Source organism: Saccopteryx leptura, chromosome 6, assembly GCF_036850995.1.
Source record: "Saccopteryx leptura isolate mSacLep1 chromosome 6, mSacLep1_pri_phased_curated, whole genome shotgun sequence".
In the NCBI taxonomy this organism is placed as follows: domain Eukaryota; kingdom Metazoa; phylum Chordata; class Mammalia; order Chiroptera; family Emballonuridae; genus Saccopteryx; species Saccopteryx leptura.
This window is the reverse complement of record NC_089508.1, coordinates 68,224,667-68,234,570: the sequence shown is the minus strand read 5'-3', so window position 1 is coordinate 68,234,570 and position 9,904 is coordinate 68,224,667. Positions and strand designations below refer to the sequence as shown.

The 9,904-nt window shown below is 40.8% G+C and overlaps 1 pseudogene; it reads left to right on the top strand.

Moving 5' to 3' along the window:
* Positions 1 to 3,021: 3,021 nt before the first annotated feature.
* Positions 3,022 to 4,471, top strand: LOC136377077 (large ribosomal subunit protein eL42-like; annotated as a pseudogene).
* The last annotated feature ends 5,433 nt before the right edge of the window (positions 4,472 to 9,904 follow it).

Sequence of the window (9,904 nt, the reverse complement as noted above, 5' to 3'; positions counted from 1 at the left end):
CCGCCTGACCTGTGGTTGCGCAGTGGATAAAGCATCAACTTGGAAACGCTGAGGTTGCCGGTTCAAAACCCTGGGCTTGCCTGGTCAAGGCACATATGGGAGTTGATGCTTCCTGCTCCTCCCCCACCCCCCCATAATAAATAAATAAAATCTTTAAAAAAAAAAATGAACATACTCCATGTGAAAATTTATTTATTCTTGTTCAATTTACATTGTGCTGCCCTGGAACTGATGCATCAGTTGAAAGAATTTATTCAATTGCTAATGATTTTTGACAAGTGAGAAATCGAGATTGAATGTTGATACTCTAGCTGCAGCACTTGCCCTAAAATTCAATATGAAGGATATTTCTTCAGATATTTCCAATATATTGTTACAAGATGATACATTGACAAAAAGTATTCATTCAATGGAAAAGTACTCATAAAATATTACAAATGTTTTTATTATGCATTTATCATTTATAGTATTATTGTTGCAATGAATAAAATGCTTCTTTTATTTATGATATTGTTTTCTTCGATTTATTTTTGTCCTCCTTTTCATTGTAAAAAAGTTGGTCACTGCCTGACCAAGTGGTGGCGCAGTGGATAGAGCATCGGACTGGGATGTGGAGGACCCAGGTTCAAGACCCCGAGGTCGCCATTGAATGCGGGCTCATCTGGTTTGAGGAAGGCTCACCAGCTTGAGCCCAAGGTCGCTGGCTCAAGCAAAAGGTCACTCGGTCTGCTGTAGCCCCCCCGTCAACACATATATGAGAAATCAATCAATGAACAACTAAGGAGCCACAACGAAGAATTGATGTTTCTCATCTCTCTCCCTTCCTGTCTGTCTGTCCCTATATGTTCCTCTCTCTGACTCTGTCTCTGCCACACACACACACACACACACACACACACACACACACAAAAGTTGGTCACCTTACAAATACTGGTTCTAGCATCTTGGTATTAGCAACTAAAAAGCAAGCCACAATATCAAATACATATGAGAGAATTTCTATTTATACAACATATATCAGTTTGTTTGTTTGTTTTTTGTTTTTGTTTTATTAAGTGAGAGGCAAGGAGGCAGAGAGGCAGACTCCTGCATGCACCCCGACCAGGATTCACCTGGCAACCCCATCTGGGGCCAATGCTCAAATCAGCCGAGCTATCCTCAGCACCTGAGGCCGATGCTCAAACCAATCAAGCCACTGGCTGCATCAGAGGAAGAGAGAGAAAAAGGTAAGGTGGAGGGGTAGAGAAGCAGATGGTCACCTCTTTTGTGTGCCCTGACCACAAGAGAAAACAGAACATCCACATGCTGGGCCAATGCTCTATCCATGAGCAAATTGCCCAAAACCTTGTGGTTTTCTCTTAACAGTTACCAAAGCTAAATATGGCCTGCTAAGTAGTAAACAGACCATTTTATTCTTCTAGAGAAAGCAATTAGTTTTTCTGGCATGGTAGATGAAAAAAATAAAATTTTCAATAGGGAATAATAAATTAATCTAGTCTTACACTTAGAGAATATAATGAATTTACTATTGTTAAAAAGAAAAACTGCCTGACCGGTGATGGCACAGCAGATAGAGTATTGACCTAAGATGCTGAGGTCCCTACTTTGAATACTTGAGTTTACTGCCTTAAGTGCAGATTCACCAGCTTGAGCATGGGGTTGACAGCTTGAGCATGGGATATTGAAATGATCCCGTAGCCCTGGCTGCTTGGCTCAGCAGTAGAGCGCCCGACGTGTGGAAGTCCCAGGTTCGAATCCCAGCCAGGACACTCAGTAGAAGCACCCATCTGCTTCTCCACCCTTCCCCCTCTCCTTTCTCTCTGTCTTTCTCTTCCCCTCCTGCAGCCAAGGCTCCACTGGAGCAAAGTTGGTCCAGGTGCTGAGGATGGCTCCAGGGCCTCCACCTCAGGTGCTAGAATGGCTCCGGCCACAAAGGAGCAACACCCCAGATGGGCAGAGCATTGCCTCCTGGTGGGCATGCCAGGTGGATCCCAGTTGGGCGCATACGGGAGTCTGTCTGACTGCCTTCCTGCTTCTAACTTTGAAAAAATACAAAAAATACCAAAAAAATAAATAATAAATAAATAAAAAGAAATGATCCTGTGGTTGCTGGCTTGAGCCCAAAGGTCGCTGGCTTGAATCTCAAGATTACTGACTTGAGCAAGGGGTCACTGGCTTGGACTAAGCACCTCCCCACCAGTCAAGGTACGTATGAGAAGCAATCAATGAACAACTAAAGTAAAGCAACTACAAGTTGATCCTTCTCATCTCTCTTCTTTTCTCTCTCTCTTACTAAAAAAAAAGGGGGGGGGAGGGAGAGAGAGAGAGAAACCACAGGCCCAAAATGGTGTTGCTTGTACTAAAAAGCCCATGATACCAAATCTAGATTTAGTAACTGATCTAATTGTAGTTTCAACCTTTCCCAGAAACATAAACTTAGTCAACCTGGTCAAGCACCAGAAAGGTAATCTGTTCCTTGGGCCCTCTTCATTCTCCACTACCACCACCACCTATAGAAAGAAGAAGGAATTTGCACAATAAGAAGAACCCTGCCTGATGTCCTGCCCCAAAATAATCCTTTCTTTTCTTTTGTTAATAACTTCTTTGCCCCTCTCTTATTCCTTTAAAAACTTTCCATTTTGTACAACCCCTTGGAGCACCCTCTAGTTGCTAGATTAGATGCCGCCCAGTTCATGCTGTCCAATCACTTAATGAAGCCAATTAAATCTCCAAATTTACTCAGTTGAATTTCAATTCTTAACACTATGTTCTTCTGGTTGTTGAGAGAAAAATCAGTTATGTTAATGCCAGGCAATATGGTATTGAGATCACCAAAAGTACTATGCAGCACTCTTAGGGATGGACTGACATGGTCAGAGGACTGGATTCCCTAACATCACACCCCTGAAGAGAAGTGAAAAGGGGCAGGAATCAGCACCTCCTCATGATACCCCTTCCTGTATGAAAGAATTCATTTTCTGGGACATAAACAAGAAAGAAAGTTTAAGAGGTCTTGCTCCGATGGTGATGGTAGTGAGAGGTATGCATGTGCCTGGTGGAGGGCGGGTGCACACATGGATTAGGTTGACAAAAAAAACCTGAAGTTCTTATTTGATTTTCCTTTTAATCTAGTTCTAAATGTTGCAAGCATATTTGTATAGGAATATTATTGTGACCACATATAAAGCAAGATTTTAAAAATTGTTCATGAACAAATAAATATTCAAGATATATTAAGGTTTGTTGTGTTTTTTTAAAGAGTAGAGCCTGACCTATGGTGGTGCAGTACATAGAGTGTCCACCTGGAATGCTGAGGTCGCCAGTTTGAAACCCTGGGCTTGTCTGGTCAAGGCACATATGAGAAGCAGCTATGAGTTGCTGCTTCCTGCTCTTCCCCCATGCCTTTCTCTCTCTCTCTTCTTTCTTTATAAAAAATAAAAAAATAAAATCTAAAAAAATAAATATTGAGATCTACTGTCTGTATTGTGAGGTCAGTTGGCAATGGGGGAAGGTCACAAAAGAAACTGCCCGGAGCCCTTTAAAAAAGAACTACTGTCTGTCAGCCAATGAAATTTCGCCATATTATATCAACCCGATCACCCTACCAACGTTATAAATTACCCCCAAACAGGGGAGGCAGTGTGACTTCTCTGGCCCAGAGAACCAGAGACCAGAGAACCTCGTCCGGGATATGCTCTACTATATAAAGCTTTTGCTATTCCACACTTCATGGCTACGCCCTTCTTTCTTTCTCAGCGGGGAAAATAACTTACATGTATGATTTCCTCTGCAATACAGTTTGCCCCAAGGATAGTTTGGTTGGGTAGAGCATTGTCCTAAAGCATAGAGGTTGCCGGTTCAATTCTTGGTCAGGGCATATACAGGAACAGATCAATATTCCTGTCTCTTTCTCTCCCTTTTTCCCCTCTCTCCCTCTTCTCTTACCAGTGGCTCGATTTGTTTGAGTATTGGCCCTAGGCGCTGAGGATAGCTTGGTTGAATTAAACAATGGCCCCAGATGGGGGTTGCCAAGTGGATCCCAGTTGGGGTGCATGCAGGAGCCTGTCTCACTAACTCCCCTCCTATCACTTAAAAAAAATAAAAAGAAAAGAAAAAAGAAACAACTTTCTGTGCCAATAGCACTCTCACAAATATGATGAGTTTTTCCTAAAACCCACCAGACTTTCTGTAAGAAGTATGGCAAGCATTGTCTCCACAAAATAACACAGTGCAAGAAGGGCAAGGATTCTCTGTATGCACATGGAAAGCAGTGTAATGACAGGAAGAGTGGCTATGGTGGGCAGACTAAGCCATTGTTTTGCAAAAATGCTAAAACTACAAAGAAGTCTGTGCTGAGGCTTGGATGCATTGAGCCCAGCTGCAACTTAAGAGATCGCTGGCTATTCCAAAATGCAAGCATTTTGAACTGGGAGGAGATAAGAAGAGAAAGAGTCAAGTGATCCAGTTTTAGGCTTCATATTTTGTTTTATTATGTGTCAATAAAACCTTGAGAGTATATTCACTTCCAAATAAAAAAGAAGAAGAAGAAAGAAACAACTAACTCACAAACAGTCACTTGCTAAGTCATATCACCAAACCAAAACTTAATAAACTAACCAAGTTGTAGTTTCGTCCTCTTCCAGGAGTGGAATTTAAAACAATCAGTCTAGAACAGTGGTTCTCAACCTTTCTAATGCCATGACCCCGCAATACAGTTCCTCATGTTGCAGTGACCCCAAACCAAAAAATAATTTTGGTGGCAACTTCATAACTGTAATTTTGCTACAGTTATGATTCGGAATGTAAATACCTGATATGCATTATGTATTCTCATTGCTACAAATCAAACATAATTTAAACATAGTGATTAATCACAAAAACAATATTTAATTATATATTGAGAAATATTTATTACTAATGGACCTCCTTACCTAGTGTATTGGGGCTACCATTCCGTAAATAGCTGCTTAACTAATGGATCTGTTTTTTCCAGATTAGTGGCAAGTTTTCTATATAGAACAGTGTGAACTACATCATAGGATACACTGCAGTTTCTGCACAGCATGGTATCTTTCAGGGCTCTTTCACACTATAAAGCAGCGGTTTCTGCAGTGGAATCCACATCTCATTTATTTCAATGGGAGATCCGTGGATTCCTCAGAAGAGAGATCCCCTGTACGGCAGAAATGCAGTTCCAACACATTTCTTCCTCTCCTATTCAAGTCAATGGGAGGCCGCAGCAGAGTCCGCTCAAATATAGAGCATGTTGCTGAATTTTTTCCACGCTAGAACTTTTCCTAGAGCAGAAAAATTCCAAAGGTGGAATCCGCCACCCCCAATAGACTTCTATAGGAGGCAGATCTTTTACACTGCAGAATCCGCACAGCAGATTCCTCAACATGCTCTATATTTGAGCGGAATCTGCTGTGGCCTCCCATTGACTTGAATAGGAGAGGAAGAAATGTGTCGGAAACTGTCATTTCTCCGCCTCTTATTGAAATCAAAAGGAGGCTACGGAGGATTCTGTGGTAACCTGAGATTCTCGGGAGCTCTCTTCCACAAAATCCGCCGCACTCCCAATGAAATCAATAGCAGGCGGATTCAATGCCAGAACCGCTGATTTCAGCAGTTTCCTCATTCAGAATATGGGAAAATAGTGGGAGATATGGGAGATAATTATACATTGGGGAACAGTGTGAACTACATCTTATAGTGGTCTCTTATAGTATAAGACTGATGTAGTTCACACTGTGTAAATGTATGGTGCTTTGTGTAAGTGTAAGCTGCTTTGTGTACTGTGTAATGATTACACACAAAGCACCTTACACTTACACAGTATTGTGTGTATGGTCTGTGTACTGTTTTTACATTATTAACCTTTTATACACCAGCAGGCTGTCTTGCAGGCTCTCTTGGCTCTCCGCCTCTTGCCTCCTTGCCTCCTAGGCTTCTGTCCTCCAGCGCTTGCTGCACCCACTCACTGATGATGTCAGCAAGCCAGGACACATGTAATGCGCTGCTATGGACTGTGGAGCATTCCCTGCCCCCCCCACTTCCCCCACCCCTTAGGCCCCGGAGGGATGATGCAATCATGTCTGCGCATGACCGCAGGCATTCAGTTTGGAACGCAGGTCCATAACGGCGTGCATTCAAGCTGAATAGCGCTGCTGCAGACAGTAGCTCGGCTTCTCAGCGGCTAAAGCCATTTCCGATGGCTTTAGGCGACCCCTGTGTTTTGGTCGTTCAACCCCCGCTGGGGTCGCGACCCACAGGTTGAGAATCGCTGGATTAAATGTTTTGGTTTCTACACTATAAAGTGGGGGCAGATTGGGATCTTGCTGTCTCTGGGTTCCTGAGATTAGCATTAGAGGGAAGAGCAGAGAAAGGCCACATGGAGGAGGTAGGAGAGGCAGCCAAGATGGCAGAGTGCTAAAGGAGAAGCCAGTTAGTGCAGAGTTTGTGCAGGAAAAGAAGATGGGGAACAGAGATGAATAAGGCTGGTGAGCTAGAAACCTTTGATTCTAAAAAACTCGGATAAGTCAGTAGCTTTGTGAGCACCGAATGAGTGGGTTTTGGAGCCCAGTGTGTGTTTTTACTTGCCCGCCGGGTGCAAGCTAGGATTAAAGATAATGGCCCACCAGTTTTTGGCTATGTTGTTTCATTACTGACTGTTCAAATCTAATGTGAACCTGCACTGGCCAGGCAGCTGTGATGGTGGCCACCGCTACTGGCCTTACACCAGCTAATTAATAAACTCCTCAAATTTCTTATGTAACCTGCCTGGTGTCTCTATGTAACCCATGGATTAAGGTACAGTACTTTACAACACGATAGCCATGGCTCATTCGAGCAAGTTGGCCACAGGCAATGAGGATAGCACCATGGTCTCACCTGAGGTACTTAAATAGCTCGGTTGCTAAGTAACAGAGCAATGGCTCCCAGATGGGCAGAGAACTGCACCTTGGGAACTTGTTGGGTAGATCTCAGTCAGGGCGCATACGGGAGTCTTTCTGCCTCCCTGCCTTTCAGTTAAAAATTAATAAATAAATAAATAAATAGAAACTAGGAAATTGTGCTCATGATTAGTATTTTGTAACCTATGACAGTTTTCCTATTGCAGAATTAAATTTTAAGTGTGAAGATAAGTGGCTTATAGAATGTTTCACTATTTTTAAAATACAACACTTTTCACAAATGTACAAAATTTCAAACAGCAGTGCTAATACCATATCTAAATTGGTTTTAAACATGAACATTTCAGTGGTTTCTTTATATTCTGAATAAGCCTACCAAGAGTATATGTTGGGATACGTAAAGGGTTCAGAGACTCTACTAGGTTTTGATCTTAGAGCTGATATAGTCCTAAAACAGTGTCAGGCAACCTAACCCCAAGATCTCATCACCTTTGAAAAGTGGTTGGTATGGAGCCAGTGTAGTTCTCAGACTTATATTCCTTTTAAGCATTGGTGGACAAAAAGACAGACCCACCACATCTCCAGTATCTTTTTTTTTTCTTTCCAGTATCTGTAGTATTTTTCTTCCCTTTCTCAATTCAACTCTTTCTTAAAACCCCAGCTTAAAATATCACATCTTAAGTGAAATCTTCCCTTCCCTGTGATATCAAATAAATTGATCCCACCTTGTGTTTCTACAAATCCTTTTGCATCCATTAAAGCAGGGGTCCCCAAACTACGGCCCGCGGGCCACATGTGGCCCCTTGGGGCCATTTATCCAGCCCCGTCACACTTCTGGAAGGGGCATCTCTTTCATTGGTGGACATTGACCATCTCATTAGCCAAAAGCAGGCCCATAGTTCCCATTGAAATACTGGTCAGTTTGTTGATTTAAGTTTACTTGTTCTTTATTTTAAATATTGTATTTGTTCCCGTTTTGTTTTTTTACTTTAAAATAAGATATGTGCAGTGTGCATAGGGATTTGTTCGTAGTTTTTTATATAGTCCGGCCCTTCAATGGTCTGAGGGACAGTGAACTGGCCCCTGTGTAAAAAGTTTGGGGTCCCCTGCATTAAAGGATCACATTGTTTCTATTAAAGTATACTTTTTCAGAGTTCAAAGTGATATACCCATACAAATATAAAATGAAATTTTGCCACAGATTTTATTCAATTCACTCATTAATGAGAAAACCAATAAGATGTTAAGCAGAGTAGTTCAGCAAAAAGAAAGAAAGAAAGAAAGAAAGAAAGAAAGAAAGAAAGAAAGAAAGAAAGGAAGAAAGAAAGAAAGAAAACTAGGAAGATGTTAAAACTAGTTCAAATGAGAATTTGACTTACAGAGATTTATGTTCTCTATCTGACAAAGTTTATTTGCATTGTTATGAGCATGAATTATTTGTATTTCTATCAGTTTTCTAAAATTTAACTTCTACTGTCACAGAGTTTTAAAATAAACTAGAAATCAATCAAATAGAATCAGATAATTCATAAATTTCTTCTAGCTAATACCAAACACTCCACTAAAAGACATCCAATAATTTATTTTGACCACTTCCATGTCTTGGACAATATTTCTTGAACCATTATAGTTTGGATATCTGTGTAAAATTCTGCTAGAATATGAGCTCAAAACTAGATTTTTAAATACTGGTTCAATACTAAGTTTCTCTTGCTAGACACCAAGAAGATTCTGGGGCTACAGACATAATACAAAGGCAGAAAAATATCTTCTCTGATTTCAGGGACCTATTTAGTACATATTAAAGGTATGTAAACAAATATTTTTCTACAATATATGTGATGTAGTTTAGGAAGATTAATTTGTGACATTTATAAGTAAGACAGAATTAGGAGAGGGGAACAATTAGAATTATTCCTAGGAGAGAAGTGATTCCATACATCCCTAAGGTAAAACCCACTCAAGACTTACCTACTGATAATTCAGTTCAACCACATACACAAAAAAGTGTTTGGGAGCCACTCATTATAGGCATATGGGGAACAGGAAGACTGAAGAAGCTGAGATAATATTTATAGTAATAGAGAGTACATTATCTTTAATGTTTGCAACTACCTAACTACCTATATGCTTTTTTCTGAACTCCTTTATATAAATGAGGAAACAGAGTACATTGAGGTCATACAATACTAAAATCTTGGCTTCTAGGAGCTGAGAGTCCAATGAAGTAGAAAAAATACAAAACCACACAGTCACAGACACTACAATAATGGTATTAAGAACTACAGGTAAATAATTAATTATGACAAATGTAATAGACCCACTTTGGGTTGCCAATCCAAGTCATACACCTTTCTGCAAAAATGTCTCCATCTACCTTTTCTGCTATAAAGGAAAACCGAACTGACCGCGTTTGTTCCACCTGGTCGCCACAAAGGCTTGCAGCCAGCTGGTTGGATCAAGGTTATATGCCTACTCAAATAAGAACAAACATATAGACTGGCTGGCAGAGCCAATCAGGTTCCTCTCTGAGCTGAGAATAGAAAATTGGGACACAGAGACCTTCAGTTGATTCATGGTGGGTGGAGGACCAGTTTCATGCCTACCTCATTTTATGGAGCTTTATTTTATTACACTTCACAGATGCTGCTTTTTCTTTGTTTTCTTTTTCCTTTTTTTTTTTTTTTTTACAAATTGAAGGCAAGACCCTCCACCAGCAAAAACATTATGACTCACATAATTGCAGCAGTCTGGAACCAAACCCACAATATCTCCGAGGTACGCCTGTGTTACTTCTACCTTCAATTTCCCCTGTCCCAGCTCCATCTTAAACACCTCGACCAAATTGAAATTATGTAGAAGAAAGGGATGGAGATGAAGACGTATTCTAGACTCTCCTATCTAGTCCTCTGTGTTCATGGCATTTCTTTTCACTTTGTAATTCACTGTTTTGGTTTCTTTCCAAGTGAAAATCCAAGTTTACTGAGAAG